The sequence below is a fragment of the Humulus lupulus genome, chromosome X (assembly GCF_963169125.1).
Source record: "Humulus lupulus chromosome X, drHumLupu1.1, whole genome shotgun sequence".
In the NCBI taxonomy this organism is placed as follows: domain Eukaryota; kingdom Viridiplantae; phylum Streptophyta; class Magnoliopsida; order Rosales; family Cannabaceae; genus Humulus; species Humulus lupulus.
The window spans coordinates 74,791,855-74,809,789 of NC_084802.1; positions in this window are offsets into that span (position 1 = coordinate 74,791,855).

Here is a 17,935-nt window from a genome sequence, read left to right on the forward strand (position 1 = left end):
GAGCTATCACCATTTCCCTCGATCAACCATACAAACTATAAGTATTCCTATACCTGGTTTAAATTTCTCCTTCTTATTTTTTAGTAAGTTTTTCGAAATTTCCTGTATAGTTTCTTACTTTTGGTACGTTCAAGTTTGATAAAGGTTTGTGATAGACCCTAAAAACACGATACTAGGTTTAGTTAGAAATATTGTGCCTAAGAAAATGGGTAATTTTTTGGGTTTTGAGAGAGGTCTGCCTGTTTATACGTAGAAATTCGAGGGTTTTTAGGACCAGTTCTGGGTAGATTAACTGTTACGATTCCCCGAGCGGTTTTGCATTAAACCTCCTTCAAAAAGGTATTGGGTCTGACACACAAATCCCAATGTATCAGGGGATTTCCCAAATTTATAGCGCGTGGCTAGTGAATGCGTGTAGACACACGAGTTGTTGCTAGGAGATGACTTAGCTAGGGCATATTTTTTATATTGAATAAATTGAATTCAAACCCTCATATTTGTCTTAGGTCGTCGTACCTTTATCGTTGTAGAAAGGTCTTATATTAGGTCGCCTCTAACAAGTCGCTTTGATCATTAGGCGAGATAGATCATGGCCCATCAGAAGAAAATCATCACGAGCTCCTCTTCCCAAAACAAGAGTAAGGACAAGAAGATTGCGCTTGAGACCCCTATTCCCCACTTCGGCCAAGTGGTGGATAGGGAGATCGTAATTAACACCAACGCCTTCTTTGAGGCTAAACGCATTAAATCCCGAATAAAGACCCAGGGCAAAGTGAACAAGATCTTGCTGAGCCATGGGATCGAATTGGGGTCTGAGGGCCTCGTTGCCCGACCTCCGCTGGAAGGAGAGAAGAGTCGCACTCCACTCCAGGATGACTTTGGGGCCTAGAGCGATGAGCACTTGAAGGTAGGTGCCTTTCTACTGCTGGACCAGTGCTTCGTGGATTTCCTGAACTACGTCGAGCTGGCGCCATTCCAACTTCCCCCCAATTGATACCGGCTTCTGGTGGGGCTGAAGTACTTGTTTTTAAAACATTAGTGGGAGGTCCCCACTCCTGCCGATATCATGTACTTCTTCTACCTCAAAGACAACCACGAATAGAAAGGGCAAGGTGATGGTTTCTACTACCTCACCAGATTTCCCAATAAGGCCTCTGTCATCGACCTCCCAAGTGAATACAATCAGTTCTTCATGTCAAACGGGTTCAAGAACTGCAGCCATCGGTATTTCAACCGACCTTGTTAGTTTCTTAGCTCTTCAAATTTTGTACTTGAATTTCTTCTTGATTGAGCTTAGACATACTCTAATTTAGTTGTTATTTTGTGCAACTATATACAAGAGGAATGGGCGATCAGAGACCCTTGGAGGTCAGTATGAGATGTTTTCTCGTATCCCTTCCAAGGAGAAGGAGTTCCGGATGGTAGTTAATGATGCTACCATGGTGGCTTCCAAACTGATCTGGAAGGATCAGACACTGGCCATTAGAGCTTGAGGTCCTCCCCCCAGGCTTCCTCCTCCTTATAAAGTCCTTACTGGTGTCGAAGACACCGAGGACAAAGAAGAAGTCGCACAGCTGGTGCGCAAACGAAAGGTCACTGAAGATAGGCAATATCCTGACCCAGACCGAGCTGAATCGGGGGCAGGAACTGGCACTTCCACCCAAGGTAACCTCTATAAATAATTAAACCAAGCTTCTGCTAACTTTAGGCTAGTTTGATTCAACCCACGAAAGCTCCTGAGCCGACATCCTATTGACCCGGATGTGAACTCGACCCTCCTCCAATGTATGGATCACCCAGTTGTACGCTACGACCATAGCTATCACGGGTGTACTATAGTGGTAGACAACATCCTTCACTTTAGGTCCACCACTTTTTAGGAGTACGGTACAAATTGTGTGTTGTATCCTTCCCTCCGTGAGGGTGTGTTTTCCTCGAGTTTTAGGTAGACCATAGATGAGTCTAGCTCGGATGAAGAACCTGAATCCCATAGGACCCAAGGTGTAATAATTTTAAAGTCCCCCCCTCCTCTGATAGTCCATGAGTTAGAGGGTTTACCCAGTCCGGTTTGTAACCCAGAGTCGATCATAATAGTTTCCTCCTCTAGCTCGGAGGGTAGGGTTCTTGCTCTATTCTTTTCCGTGCATTACTTTGATTAACTATTTCTTGTATCTGAATTTTTTACCCATCCCTTTGCATGTGAAGATATGGACCTGAAGGGCACCTTTAAGTTTGGTGGGGCTGGAGCTAGACCCATAACCAAGAAGGCGCGAATATCGAAGAAAAGCGCCTCCAAATCCAAAGATGCCACCGAATCTCCTGCAAAGGATAAAGGTGCCAACTCTGCCCAGGAGCAGCAATAGAAAATGCAACCACCAGCTCCGGTAACCTCAATTACCGTTCTTGAGGCTCCACCACCTCTTCCTCGTGATAAACTTGCTTTGGTTCCCAAGTTGTTCAAAGTGAAGTCCCCTCCGCTCAGATCCCAAGCAAACCCCTCGAGCTAGCAAGGATCCCAGAAGTACTCCGAGGAACCGTCTACGACATGGCAAACTATATGGTGGGTCACGCCTATCGAGCAAACATTAAGGACATGAGGGCCATGGAGGAGCGTTCCCCTGGGGATGTTTTGGAGTCTGCCTTGGGGATGAACCTAACTGTGAGTCATCTTTCTTCCTCCTATATTATTTCATTCTTTTATTGTTTTTACTTTCGCGAGCTAATCCTGTCTTGTGTCTATCTTTCACAGTCTGCTCTAGCTTAACTCCGTGGCATCGCCCGATTCCAAGCCGAAAGAGAGGAGCTCAATGTCGCCCTGGCCGCATCTCATGAGAACGAGCGGATAGCCAAAGCCCAAGTCGTTGAGGTGAGCCAACAATAGGATTAGCTGCAAGACGAGATCGATAAGAAACTTAAGGAGGTCGATGCACTAAAGAGTAAGTTATCTGAGGTTGAGGCCAAAACCAAGGATGATGCTGAGAAGCCAAAGCTGGACATTGAAGAATCGATGAATGCCTTGGAGGAGATGGATTGCATGTTAAATGCATCGACCTAAGAGTGGAGATGGATTGCATATTAAATGCTAGTAAATGTTGATTACATGTATATAGCACTGACTAGTCAGGGATACTGACCTAAGAGTCAGAAACGGCATAAGCATCCGGAACGCATGGCCGAATGAAGATTAGATCTAATCGATATCAGTGTTGAATGGCTCTAAGGCGTTAACACTAGACCGACCATAAGGTCGATGAACTTATAAGCGCTTGGCTATTCTAAGACTAGTTACTGAGAGCCAGGGCATAAGGCCAAGGTGACTGCTTGTCACACGGCTAGGGAACGATGTTCCAGGGTTATGACTCTATGGTCATGAGGAAGGTTATGTTGGTGACCAGTCACCATGCACCTATCCTATTTAAGCTAGTGAAAGGTTCGCTTATCTGTTAAGCCCTGGTGACCCTATTTTCACATGGCTAAAGGGAACTGTCCCCATTTTAGTGACTTTTACGATTGTCACCTATCTGTTGTGGACTGATAATCCTGAATGATTATTACGATCATTGTTGATATTATATCATGCTTTATTGTGTTTTCTTGCTGGGCCTTGGCTCATGGGTGCTATGTGGTGTAGGTAAAGGGAAGGAAAAGCTCACCCAACCTTGAGTAGGGAGCTTAGGTGGTGATGTGTACATTTGCGGCTGCTTGACCACCACGGCCAAGGAGTTCTCAGAGGGACTAGGGGGTTTACCCTATTTTTGTCGCTTAGGCCGGTGGGGTTGTAAATTTGAAACAATAGAGGCCATTTTGAGTTGGAAATGTTTTGAATAGCTCATGAGCAGTCATATACTTAATAAAAGATACCCTTTTCCTTTTTATTGTTTTTCCACCTTAACCTGTTAATAACACTTAGAACACGTTTTTAACCAAAGGACTCGGGTAGCAGGTCAAATTTTCGGTTCACCGATCACCGTAACTGTACTGGGGTAACCAGGGCGTTACAGTCTGAGCCCGGGGTAGGCCATTCAAATTATCTAGAGCTAGATGAGTATTTTGCCCAGTTTGCTGGTTGGGAACTACTCGGTTTCAGGCATACTGAGCTAATGGCGCAGCTCGGATGAGAGTTTCAATCTCATCCTTTAATTGTCAGCAATCATCAGTTTTATGGTCGATGTCATTGTGATACTGACATAACTTAAAGGGATCTCTCTTCATCGTCTGGTGCCTCAAAGTCTATGGCTTCTTCCATGTAAGGAGATTTGAGTTTGCCAGAAATATATGCTCCTACATGTTAGACAGGTCGGTATAGTTGATGTAAGTGGGCTTGAACCTTTCTCTGGGTTTGTTCTTTTTTGTTCTGTTCTGGTCGCCCTCACCAGCCCCCTTTCTCTTATTGTTCCTCACCTGGTTATTCTGGGTAACAGGTTGAGTCATAGCTGCAACATCTGTCACCACTCCAGCGGGCTGAACAAGGGTCTGGCTGATTCCCGTGACAATAGATCGCACCTCCTCCAGATTTATCCATTCCTGAGATCAGGCTAGGAATTCATCTACACTTTTAACTCCTTTTCTCTAGAGTTCTTTCCATAAATCACCTCTGACTGTGATTCCTATCCTCAACGCCATGAGCTTGGAGCTATCATCAACATCCCTAGCTCGTGTTGCTACCTTGGTGAACCTGGTCAGATATGCTTTTAGGGATTCATTAGGTTGTTGCTTTATGTTGGCGAATGAATCTTCCTCAACATGAGTTTCCTTCGAAGCTCGAAACTGTCTCTTAAATTCAAAAGACAATTTCTTCCATGAGGTGATTGAATGTCTTTTATATTTTCTGAACCACAACCTGGCAGGTCCAGTCAGAGTTATAGGGAAATAGATACATTTCAGGTCGAACCCGACATTGTGGCCCATCATTAGTGTATTGAATTTCTCGAGGAGATTGGACAGGTTTGTGTTTCCATCATATGTGGGAATGGTTCGCATCCTGAAGCCAACAGGATACAAAGGTTCCGCAATGTTTGGAAAAGGCTCGAGCTCCTCATCGAAATCACAATCATCAGCTCATTTTCCAAGATTGAGCCAACCGCATGAGGGTTGGATCTTTGGTCACTAGGTTAGTTGAGAGCTAATCACCAGCCCCCATCCGATTGTATGTGTTAGATGAGTACGATAGACGGATCTCCCCCGTGCTAAGTATAACTCACATTATCAATGCGCGTTGGATACCTCCTTTATGAATTCAGATGATCACGCAGGTCAAGATGTGGGTCGAAATGAAGACATTGTGTGGAACTCAAATGATTCCTCAAGTCGCTTTCAGATTTACCTCCACGCTAGCTCCCTGTCCATTAACTTCCATTAGCAAAACTTACAACCCGTGGCTGAGATCGAGGACCTGGATTATTAGAGGGGGGTCGTGGGACATAGATGTCCTATGAGGGAGGATGATTTCTCCTGCTATCCCCTCGAACTAGAGCGTTCCTCCATGGATGAGGTGGTGTTGGATGTCCAACCAGTGATGGTGGGTGTCTTATCGGTGAAGCTATCCTCGTTCCATCAGGGCACAATAGGTTAGCCCGTCTCGGTTCTACACCAATCTCCCGTGTCATTTGTGCCGGAGGCTCTGATCGCGACTCGGATGGTTTTGGTGGGGTGTTTTGCCTCCTTGAATTGGTCCTAGCTCACCTTGTTGGGTTGTTATGAACATTCCTTGGAATCTGCTCAGAAGGCACGAACCTAGGGGTCGTAGTTCTGACCGATCGACTAACATGGGGCCGAGGTTTCCTATGAGGATTAGCTGGTTGAGCACTCCACTAATTTAGCTTGGATGGTACAGAGCTCGAAGTTGTAGTCCTGACAGAACGACTGGGATTGGGTCAGTTATTGGACCTATGGGAACCACTTTGCCTCTTTCTGATGTTAACATCGGTAGCGAGAGGGGGTAACCGAGCCAGGACCTCCTCTATCTGCTTGTTATCCCTAGCGATATGACTCCTTAATTAGGCATTTTCCATCTTGATGACTGTCAGATACCACAGATTGGGATTTGGTGGGCGTGATGTTGAACTCCCAGTATCGTCTTGGCCCACATGTTGCTTTCCAAGGCGTTGTTGGGCATCTGGGCCTTTTCCAGTTGAAACGGTCGTATGATGCACCTCTTGATCACTAGGTTGCTCCATTTTATTGTCATGCATAGACGGGGTGACCACCATGATGAATATTGAGTAAAACTTTGCATTGAGGATTAAGCACTAATGAACTCTCAAAGAAAGCACCAATCTGTTGATGCAGTTTTTTGCCAACAATGGATTATGAAATCAAACAATAGCGATATCAGTGCTCTCTTACTAAACCATAATTAATCAAATGAATAATTCCTCAAACACTCACAATTTAACGAGGTTTAGTGGTTAAAATCCACCTACTCCATAAGACGATATTATTAAACTCTTTTAGGCTCTGGATGAAATAGTTTCTTACAATTTCGACAGTGTTTCAGTATATAAAAAAGAACTCCCTTTTCTTATCCATTCCCCTGATATTTATAGTGGGTTTTCGTGGATAGCTTTGGGTAACTGCGTGCATAAATATTGTAAATAATCAATTAGAATAATATCCCATTTACATAGGGATATGATTGCATATGGACTTAACATCTGTTATCTCGAGTAATAAATATTTAATACAATCTCGGAATTAATGAGTGTATAAGGATTCTCCGAGTCTTCTAGTATCATTCACTGTGCGTCATGATCAAGCTTCCACTAGCTGAACTCTTCCCTCATGCTAGATGTCGGTGAGTTAACGGAACATAACATTAGCCAAGTTTAGTGCCTAGAAAGCGATCTAGCCATCGTGCATCTCAAACTAGGTTATTGGTGCATTTGGAGGCTTCGATATTATCTGGGCGTCGTACTGCTAAGTTTGACTTGAAGTGCTCAAGCCACAGTTAGCTTGATATTCTAGTAGTTCGCTTTCTGTAATGACCCAAATTTTTCTAATAAGACTTAGGGCCTTCATTAGCATGCCTGAAGGGCAATAAGTGATTTACTGTTATAATATGTGAATTTTTGTTAATATGTGATTAGAGATGCATGTTTAGATGAATTAAATATGCATGTGGGCCACATCTGGTTATTAGGGGCATGATTGTAATTTTTGCTCGCGGAGAGCATAAATATGATAAATGTGAATAATTGTGATATATTTGTGAAATAACTGTGTTGCACGATCCGAGACAGTCCTAGGAAGCGGTTAGCTAGAAAGTCACAACGGGGTCGAAAATCCGGTGCAGGACGAGTCGAGGGGCATTTCGTGTATTAGACATTTTATGGGGTTATTAGGTTATGGAAATAAATATTTAGAGATATATTTGAGGTTAGAATGTTTAGTATGGAATATTGGGGAAATTTACCATTTTGCCCTCGGGGACGATTTTGGTACCCCGAGCCTTGAGGTAACCTTAGAGACTAAGTTTAATAAAACAAAACATTAGAAGCTCTCAGAACATTATGAACCGACCCAAACCTCTCCTCCTTCTCTCTTGCTTTCTCTCAATCTTATCAAGGGAAGGCTTTACAAATCAAGCTAGGATTGGAGCTTTAAACTTGGAGAATTGCTCAGCATCACTTAGAGGTTCAACTAGGCAAAGGTAAGCTCTTAACTTGATGGGTTATGTTGAATTTCTGCTGATGTTTCAGGGTATGCATGTGAGCTAAGTTGAGATTTGTTCTTGATTGTTTGGTTGAGTTTTGGGGATAGACTCTGTTAGGTTTTGATGCTGAGGCTGTGTTAGAACTTCTGTGATGAATGTTTGGATTGTTGGCTTCATTTTGGGGATAATTGGATTGGTTTATTGAGGTAAAAATGGTGAGTTTTTCTGGGCTCGAGGGGTCGGGCCACAACGCTGTTTTTGCTGAGCCGCGGCCCTTTAGAACTTGGGGCGTCTGGAAATGGAGGCACGCCGTAGCACCCTTCAGGAAGGGTCGCGGCGCGTGTGGGCTGAAATGAGGCAGGGCCTCAGGTTCAGCTGGGGCCCGCGGCATGAGTTCCTAGGGTCGCGATGCTTAGTGCATTTTTGGGTTCTAAGGAGGTTTTAGGCTCGGGAATTCAATAGTTAAGGCTCGGGATGGATTTTATCATCTTAATTGATAAAATTCAATGTTCTGGAGAGACAAGAATTATGACCCAAAGCTATTCAATGGATTAGAACTTGATGGGTGGAAATTGTTAATGTTTTGTGACTAGGGTTTCGGCGAGACTCGGACTAGGGGACTGTGCTCGGGACATCGGTACTTGGAAAGCTTGGGACACAGGTAAGAAAACTATTGTTCCCATAGTGCTTGAGTTGCAGGGCTCGGCCCTATATGACTGTGTGTGGAGGGCATGGCCCTTTGATTGAATTTATATGTGTTTAAGTATTTGTTTAGTTATATTATGTGTACATATAAATGAATGAATGGAAATGGCCAGGAACAGTGAAGCCCGGGAACGGCGAAGGCCGAGAACGGAAAGGGGCCGAGAGCAGCGTTTAGCACGCGGACTGCGAGCTGCCAGGGCAAAACCCTAAAGCATACTTGGGATATCCTCACGGTGTGGACCGCGAACCCAGGGCCTGGTAAAGTGCCTGGGGCGGCATGGTCGTACGTGTATAGCCTGATGATGGCTTGTTTATATGTTAGGTGTTTGTTATGCATATGCTATCTGCTTGTGAGGGTTTTCTTGCTGGGCTTTGACTCACGGGTGCTATATGGTGTAGGTAAAGGCAAGAGGAAAGTCGACCAACCTTGAGTATGGTGAGTGTGACGAGTGGTGCGTACATGTCTGGTCTGCCTGGTTGCCACGGCCAGGGGTAATTTTCGGGTATGTTTGTACTAAACTTAAATTTTGTCGTTTAGTCGACTCCGATTATATTTTGAATTGTAAATATATCTAAACATTATTTTTGGGATCCCAAATGTTCAACACCTTATAATTTTCAATGAAAGATTTATTTTCAAGTTTATGATTCTGACTATGGCTTAATTACACTTTTGTCCTAAAACCTCGATTAGCGAGTTAATTGCACATTTTAAACTCACTTAGTAACGACTCTAAGGCAGTAGGGCGTTACAACTTGGTATCAGAGCGAGCCAAGGTTTATAGTTTCTGGAGAATTACTGAACATGTACGCTCACTGTCTTTGGCAAGCTCGACTCAGGGTTGGTTTGTAATAATTGAATTATATGTCTGATTATGTACTTAAATGCCCTGTTTGCCTGCCTATTCCATATAAAGCATGATGAATGATTTAACGTATGCATGATGTCAGGGCATGGCCCGTTGTGTGTTATATGATATTTGTGAGTTATGTGGATTGTTGCTCATGGTTCACTGATGTGATTGGGAGGTGGTTTTGGATGTTGTTATCATGCCTGATGAGCGACGTCATTGATTGCATGTATATTTGTTGAGATGCCTCGAAAATCATCTAGACTCCGTGGTAGTCGGGCCGAGGATGATAACCAAGGTCAGGACCCTCCACCTGCCCCACAGAATTGGCAGCAGATGTTTGCCGAAATGGAAGCAAGACTGCAACAAACAGAAGAAGAACTTTGACAGTTGAGGCAACAGGCCCCTCCACAGGTCACTGGGTTGCCAATTCAGCAGGTTATGGCGCCAGTGCCAGTTCAACTTGCTGTGGAAAACAAGTGGGAACCTTTATATGAGAGATTCAGAAAGCAGCATCCTCCCACCTTTGAGGGTGGACCAGACCCACTGCGGGCAGAGCAGTGGATGAATATGATTTCCTCTATTCTCGATTTTATGAGGGTTGAAGGGAATGAGAGCGTAGCTTGTGCAAGCTACATGTTCAGAGAGGATGCCCCCATCTGGTGGGATGTAGTAGTTCAGAGGAGAAATGTGACAGTTATAACCTGGGAAGAGTTCAAGAACATCTTCAACGATAAGTATTACAGTGTTGCAGTCCGAGCTGCGAAGGTTGACGTTTATCAACCTGACCCAGAACCGGTTGACTGTGACAGAGTATGCTCTGAAATTTGACCGATTGGCAAAGTTTGCACCAGATCTAGTGCCGACAGATGCAGCGAGAAGAGACATATTTGTTCGGGGGTTGAATGTTATGATCGCCCGTGATGTTAAGATCACCTTAGACCCAGAGACTACTACCTATGCTCAGGTTGTAGACAAGGACCTTACCGATGAGGGGGCCGAGGACCAAGTTTGGAGAGAGAGAGCTGTTAGGCGTGATGCTAGGAGGACGATGCCTCCTTTTATTGGATCCAGTTGGGGTAGTGGCTCCAGCAAGCAGAAAAGGAAGGCCCCAGATTCCTTTGTTCCTCCCAGTTCAGATAGGAGGGCACGGGGTGGTTATAGTGGCCGTCAAGGCGGAAGTGACAACTGGAGGAGTTTTCCAGTGTGTCCTTAGTGCAGACGATGACATCAGGGTGAGTGCAGGATTATGGCCTGCTTTGTCTGTGGGAGGGCCAATCATCTGAAGAAGAACTGCCCACAAGTCAAGAAGGAGGAGCCGAAGCAGGGCGACAGTCTCGCTCCTGCCAGGGTGTTTACTTTAACTCAGACTGAGGTGGAGGCTAGCCCCTTAGTTGTGACATGTCATATTTCTAGTGCTAGTTCTTCTTATACTGCATTGTTTGATTCGGGAGCTACTCACTCGTTTATGTCTACTAGAGTGATAGATCAGCTGTGTATACCTAATGTTCTGTATGCTAGGGGTTTCCAGACTTTTTTGCAGACTGGGAACTGGTAGTCTCTAGGAGGTGGATTAGAGCTTTACCAGTAGAGGTAGATGGTAGGGAATTGTTTGCTGATCTGATTGAGCTTGCAATTGATGACTTCGATGTGATCCTAGGGATGGATTGGCTATTGAAGTATGGGGTAACGATTGACTGCAAGCGCAGGATTGTGACCTTCGAACCAGAAGGGGAGGTACCCTTTGTATTTGTGGGAATAGCTAGTGGACTGCGGGTACCTATAATTTCAGCATTGAAGGCTAGAGACCTGATGCAGGGAGGTTGCATAGGGTTCCTAGCAAATGTTGTGGATACCTCTAGGGTTGTTTCAATTGGACTGGGGGAGACCAGATTGGTATGCGAGTTTCCAGACTTATTTCCAGTAGATCTGCCAAGGCTACCGCCACAGCGGGAAATTGATTTCGTTATAGAGTTGGTACCGGGAGCGAAGCAAGTATCTAGGACACCTTACAGAATGGCTCCAGCGGAGTTGAAGGAGTTGAAGATTCAGTTGCAGGAGTTACTGAATTTGGGGTTCATCAGACCGAGTTTCTCGCCATGGGGTGCTCCAGTGTTGATTGTCAGAAAGAATGATGGATCTCTTAGGATGTGTATTTACTATAGGGAGCTGAAAAAGTTGACCATTAAGAATAAGTATCCACTGCCTAGGATTGATGATTTGCTTGACCAAATGCAGGGAAAGACGGTGTTTTCTAAGATAGATCTTCGGTCAGGTTACCATCAGTTAAGGATCAAAGAGGAGGACATACCAAAGACCTCTTTCCACACGAGGTATGGACACTATGAATTCTTGGTTATGTCCTTTGGATTAACCGATGCCCCAGCAGCTTTTATGGACATGATGAATATGGTTTTCAAGGACTATTTAGACAAGTTCGTGATTGAGTTCATCGACGACATTCTGGTGTACTCATAGTCAGAGACAGAGCATGAGCAACATCTACGTCTTGTCTAGCAACGATTAAGGGAGCATAGGTTATATGCTAAGTTTAGCAAGTGCAAATTTTGGTTATCGCAAGTTACATTTCTGGGCCATATCGTTTGTAAGGAGGGGATTCTGGTCGACCCAAATAAGATTGAGGTAGTGAGAGACTGGCCTAGACCGAGCAATGTTCCTAAGGTGAGGAGTTTTCTAGGATTGGCAGGGTATTATCGGTGGTTTGTCGAGAGGTTCTCCAGGATAGCTACACCATTGAATGAATTGACAAAGAAGAAGACAAAGTATGTTTGGACAGACAGATGTGAAAACAGTTTCAAAGAGTTGAAGTGGCAACTGATCACCGCGCCAGTGTTGAGTCTGCCGACAGACAACGAGAAATTCGTGGTTTACTGTGATGCTTCCAGACAGGATTTAGGGTGTGTGCTGATGCAAGCTGGAAAGGTGATAGCCTACGCATCGAGACAGTTAAAGGAGTATGAACAGAGATATCCCACGCATGATCTAGAATTGGCAGCGGTGGTATTCGCACTTAAGATTTGGAGACATTATCTATATGGCGAGAAGTGCGAGATATACACCGACCATAAGAGTTTGAAGTACTTCTTTACTCAGAAGGATCTGAATATGCGCCAGAGACGATGGCTAGAGTTGGTTAAGGATTACGATTGTGACATCCTATACCATCCTGGGAAGGATAATGTAGTTGCTGATGCATTGAGCTGGAGAGGCCCAGGACAGCTGTCCAGTTCGAGATAGATATCTGATAAGCTAGCTGAGGAGATGAATAGAGCGGGGATTTAGTTAGTGGTTGGTCGGTTAGCCAACATCACTCTTCAGTCTACGCTCCTTGAAAGGATCAAGGAGGCATAGGGGAATGATTCCCAACTGAGGGGTTGCAGGGAGAACGTCTTAGTCGAAGCGGCTAAGGACTTTTCTATCTCGGAGATGGGGTTACTGAAGTATAAGGGTCAGATCTGTGTTCCGATGGATTTAGATATTTGGCGAGAAATCTTAGATGAACTGCATTCCACTCCCTACTCCTTACATCTGGGTACGACAAAGATGTACCAGGATCTGAGGAGCATTAAGGTCATTCAACCTGGGATATGTATGACTTAGTTGGCTGTAAAAACATTCAGAACTATAAACAGAGCAAGGTTTCACTCTCCCGTACATCATCCTCCCTCTATCTTCCTTTGAAGTTTTTGGTCCCAAATTGAAGAATCAATCTAGGAAATCAAAGTTTGGAGGTTATAGACTTGATTCATCCATTGAAGAGGATCCAAAACCAGCTTGAGGTAAGAAATCATCCATGAATTTTAAGTTATACTCTGTTTTTCTTTTGGTTTTCAGCCTATAGATTTTGATGTGGATAGTTGGAATTAATGGGAATTTTTGTGTAAGATTGATTGGGTTTTGATTAGGGTGTGATGTAGATGAATTTTAGGGGTTGAATTGGATGTTTTGGTAAGGTTTGGGATTGGTTTGGAAGGTTGGTTTCAAGGGGAATCGCAAGGAGGGAAAAATAGAGGTGTTGCTGGTCTGAAGCTGGTGCCCCAGCGCCGGTCTTGGTGCCCCAGCGCTATGCAGGGTAGAGAATTGCCCTCTCTAGTTCTGGGGCAGCGCCCCAGTGCTATTTGGCAGCGCCTAGGCACTAGGTCAATTTCACGGGATGTTATTTTTAGGGCTCGGGATGGTTTTTAAGGCTCGGGGGTTGGTTCCTTTACCCCTTTTGAGTAGATTAAGAGTCCCGAGAGTGAGGGATTGATCCCGGGAGTGTGGTTTAGATTGTGAACCATTCATTGATTTACTTTATTAATGGGTTATAATTGGTTATGACTAGGTGACCGCTAAGGAATCTAAAGGTTGATCGTTCTCAAGGGTCGTTCTTATATTATTTCTCGCTCAAGCTTGAGGTAAGAAAACTGCACCCTGTGTATATGACATGCATGATTGTTGTTGAGGTATGTTGGTTGATAAATGTGGACATTGATTGCATATTAAATGCTAGCGAATATTGTTTACTTGTATATGGTACTGACTAGTCAGCGTCCTGAACGCATGGCCGAATGAAGATTAGATCTAGTCGATATCAGCATTGAATGACTCTAAGGCATTAATGCTGGACCGAACCTAAGGCCGATGAATCTTATAAGCACTTGGCTAGTCTAGGACTAGTTACTCAGAGGCAGGGCCTAAGGCCTAGGTGACTGCTTGTCACATGGCTAGGGAACAGTGTTCCATAGTTATGACTCTAGAGTCATGAGGAAGGTTATGTTGGTGACTAGTCATCATGCACCTATCCTGTTTAAGCTAGTGAAATGTTCACTTATCTGTTAAGCCTTGGTAACCCTATCGTCACATGGCTAAAGGAAGTTGTACCCATCTTAGTGACATTTGCGACTGTCACTCACATATTGTGGACTGATAGTTTTGAATGATTATTACGATCATTGTTGATATTATATCATGCTATATATTTTGTTTTCTTACTGGGCCTTGGCTCATGGGTGCTATGTGGTGCAGGTAAAGGGAAAGAAAATCTCACCCAGTCTTGAGTGGAGAGCTTAGGTGGTGATGTGTACATATGCAGCCGCTTGACCGCCATGGCCAAGGAGTTCTCAGAGGAACTAGGGGGTTTACCTTATTTTTGCCGCTTAGGACGGCGAGTTTGTAAATTTGAAACAGTAATGACCATTTTGAGTTGTAAATAATTTGTAAATGTTTTGATGGGCCCATGAACAGTTTTATGTATTTAATAAAATATATCCTTTCCTTTTTATTGGTTTTACACCTTAGCCTGTTAAAAACACTTAGAAGCACGTTTTTTAACCAAAGGACTCGGGTAGCGAGTCAAATTTCTTGTTCACCATTCACCGTAACTGTTCTGGGGTAACCAGGCCGATACAACCTGGTACCAGAGCGTGCCAAGGTTAGGGTTCCTGTAGACTGGCTGGGCATGTACACACATCACCAAAGTCAAGCTCGACTCATGGTTTGGTAACTATTTATGTAGTTTTATGTATAACTGCTTAAATATAGTATGTATGCTTTACTTGTATGCATGAGACACCATGTTAAACCTATGCCCTGAAATATTATATCCTCAGCAAATGTGTGCTAACTAGTACTGATATTGCTCGAACATACTTATTAGTATGGTTGATTGTGAATTATTATATGATACATGCTAAGTGCTAAATGCTATAAACATGTATCTGCTTGTATATTGTATGACTGTGGAATATGATAATTGTCTGCTTGTTCTTGGTCCATAAGGCGGCAAGAGGTTTAGTTATTACTACCTGACTAGCTGTATTGATCATTATTTCAGAAAGGTATCCAGTAATAAGAATGAGTCTAGGGCAGATAGATACTTCAGCTGGCCAGAGTGATCAAGGCTAGAATAATAACAGTCAGGGTCAGGAGAATGACCAGTCACAGATTCCACAGCCAGCTCCTATAAACTGGCAGCAGATAGTTAGTGATCTGCAGGCAACAGTGTTGAGACAGGGAGAAGAGCTTCGTCTCTGGAAACAGCAGCAAGCGCCTACAATGGCCAGTGTATCAGAGGCACCTCCTGTGTCGGTGCCAGCTGCTGGGCAGCTGCCTGAGGTTGGGAATAAATGGGAGCCTCTTTATGAAAGGTTCAGGAAGCAATAACCTCCAATATTTGAGGGCAGTGCAGATCCTGCCAAGGCAGAGCAATGGATGAGTATGCTTTCCACTATCCTTAATTTCATGAGGGTATCTGGTAATGAGAGGGGGGCCTGTGCCACTTATATGTTTCGGGAGGATGCCCGGATCTGGTGGGAGGTTATTACCTAGACCAGGAATGTAAATGCCTTGAGTTGGGAAGAGTTTCAAACTCTATTTAATGAAAAATACTACAATGATGCCATCAGGGCAGCTAAAGCTGAGGAATTTATTAGGCTACTTCAGGTGAATTTGTTAGTCACTGAGTACGCCTTAAAATTTTATCGTTTGGCAAAGTTTTCGATGGAGCTGGTGCCCACTGATGGGACCAGGAGGGAGAGATTTCTGCAGGGGCTACAACCCAAATTAGCCCGTGATGTACGTATCACCACTGTGGTTGGGGTTACTACCTATGCACAGGTGGTTGAGAAGGCACTCACAGCTGAGAGTGCAGAGAACAAGATCTGGCGAGACAGTGTAGCCAGAAAGGATTTTAGGAGGACAGGTCCTCCATTTGTGGGTTCTAGTAGGGGTGGAGGCCCCAGTGAACTGAAGAGGAAGGTTCCTGACACCTTCCCAGTTCTAAGTCCTGATAGGCGGCCCCGTGGTATCTCTATGGGTTGTCCAGGTGGTAGTGAAGCTTGGAAGTCTTATCCTGAATGCCCTAGATGCAAGAGGTATCATTTGGGAGAGTGTAGGGCAAGGGCCTGCTTCTCATGTGGAGCAGTGGGTCATCTTAAAAAGGATTTCCCTAAGGCAAGAAAAGAAAAACCCAGGAAATCGAACAGCTCAGCCCCAGCCCGAGTGTTCGCATTGACACAACGAGAAGCCGAGGCTTCTCCCTCAGTTGTTACAGGTCAGCTTCTTAGTGTTGGAACCCCTTATAATGTATTGATTGATTCTGGTGCTAGACATTCTTTTGTTGCTAGTAGTATTCTTGATAGACTGTGTTGACCCTGTGATTTTTATGTTGTGGGGTTTGGAACTTTGTTATCCACTGGAGAGTTAGTGGTATCCAAGAGATGGGTCAGATCTTTGCCAGTGACAGTACAGGGAAGAGAGTTATCAGTGGATTTGATAGAGTTGGTTATGATTGACTTCGACATGATATTGGGTATGGACTGGTTGGCAAAGTATGGGGCAACCATTGATTGCAGAAGGAAGATGGTCACCTTTGAGCCTGAAGGTGAGGATCCTTTTGTGTTTGTTGGTACTGTGCATGGACCTCGGGTACCTATGATTTCTATATTGGGGGCTAGGGATCTATTGCAAGGAGGTTGCATTGGATTCTTGGCCAGTGTGGTTGATACCACCCAGGTCGTGCCAGTGAGACCAGAAGATACTAGACATGTTTGTGAATTCCTGGATGTGTTTCCAGAAGATTTTCCAAGGTTGCCACCACATAGAGAAATTGAGTTTGTTATAGAACTGGCACCAGGGATGGAGCCAGTGTCTAAAGCACCTTACAGAATGGCCCCAGCTGAGTTGAAAGAATTAAAGGTACAGTTGCAAGAACTGTTGGATTTGGGTTTTATCAGACCTAGTTTCTCACCTTGGGGTGCGCCAGTTCTGTTTGTAAAGAAGAAGGATGGTTCTCTGAGGATGTGTATTGATTACAGAGAACTGAATAAGCTAACAATCAAGAATAAGTATCCTTTGCCAAGAATAGATGATCTGTTTGATCAGTTGCAAGGTAAGAAGGTATTCTCGAAGATCGAACTTTATTCTGGTTATCATCAGTTAAGGGTCAAGGAGGGAGACATATCGAAGACTGCTTTTCGTACTAGGTATAGGCATTATGAATTCTTAGTCATGTCTTTTGGATTGACTAATGCCCCTGCTGCTTTTATGGATCTGATGAACAGAGTGTTCAAGGATTATCTGGACTAGTTTGTGATAATCTTCATCGATGATATTCCGGTATATTCTCAGACTGAGTCAGAGCATGAGCAGTATCTGAGGTTGGTTCTATAGAGACTGAGGGAACACAGATTGTTTGCAAAGTTCAAGAAATGTGAGTTCTGGTTATCTTAGGTATCCTTTCTTTAGCATATTGTCAGTAAGGAGGGGATTAAAGTAGATCCAGCAAAGATTGAAGTGGTCAGAGATTGGCCAAGGCCAAAGAATGCTTATGAGGTTAGAAGTTTCCTTGGATTGGCAGGTTATTATAGGCATTTCGTGGAAGGGTTCTCAAAGATTGCTACTGCATTGACTGAGCTGACACGCATGAGTCAGAAATTTGTGTGGTTAGATAAGTGTGAGAACAGCTTCCAGGAACTGAAGCAGAGATTGATTACAGCTCCGATTCTGAGTCTTCCAACAGATCAGGAGAAGTTTGTGATTTATTGTGATGCTTCTCATCAGGGTTTGGGCTGTGTTCTGATGCAGTCAGAGAAGGTAATTGCTTATGCTTCTCGTCAATTGAAGGAGTATGAAAAGAGATATCCCACTCATGATCTGGAGTTGGCGGCTGTGGTCTTTGCTTTAAAGATATCGAGGCATTATCTTTATGGAGAGAAGTGTGAGATCT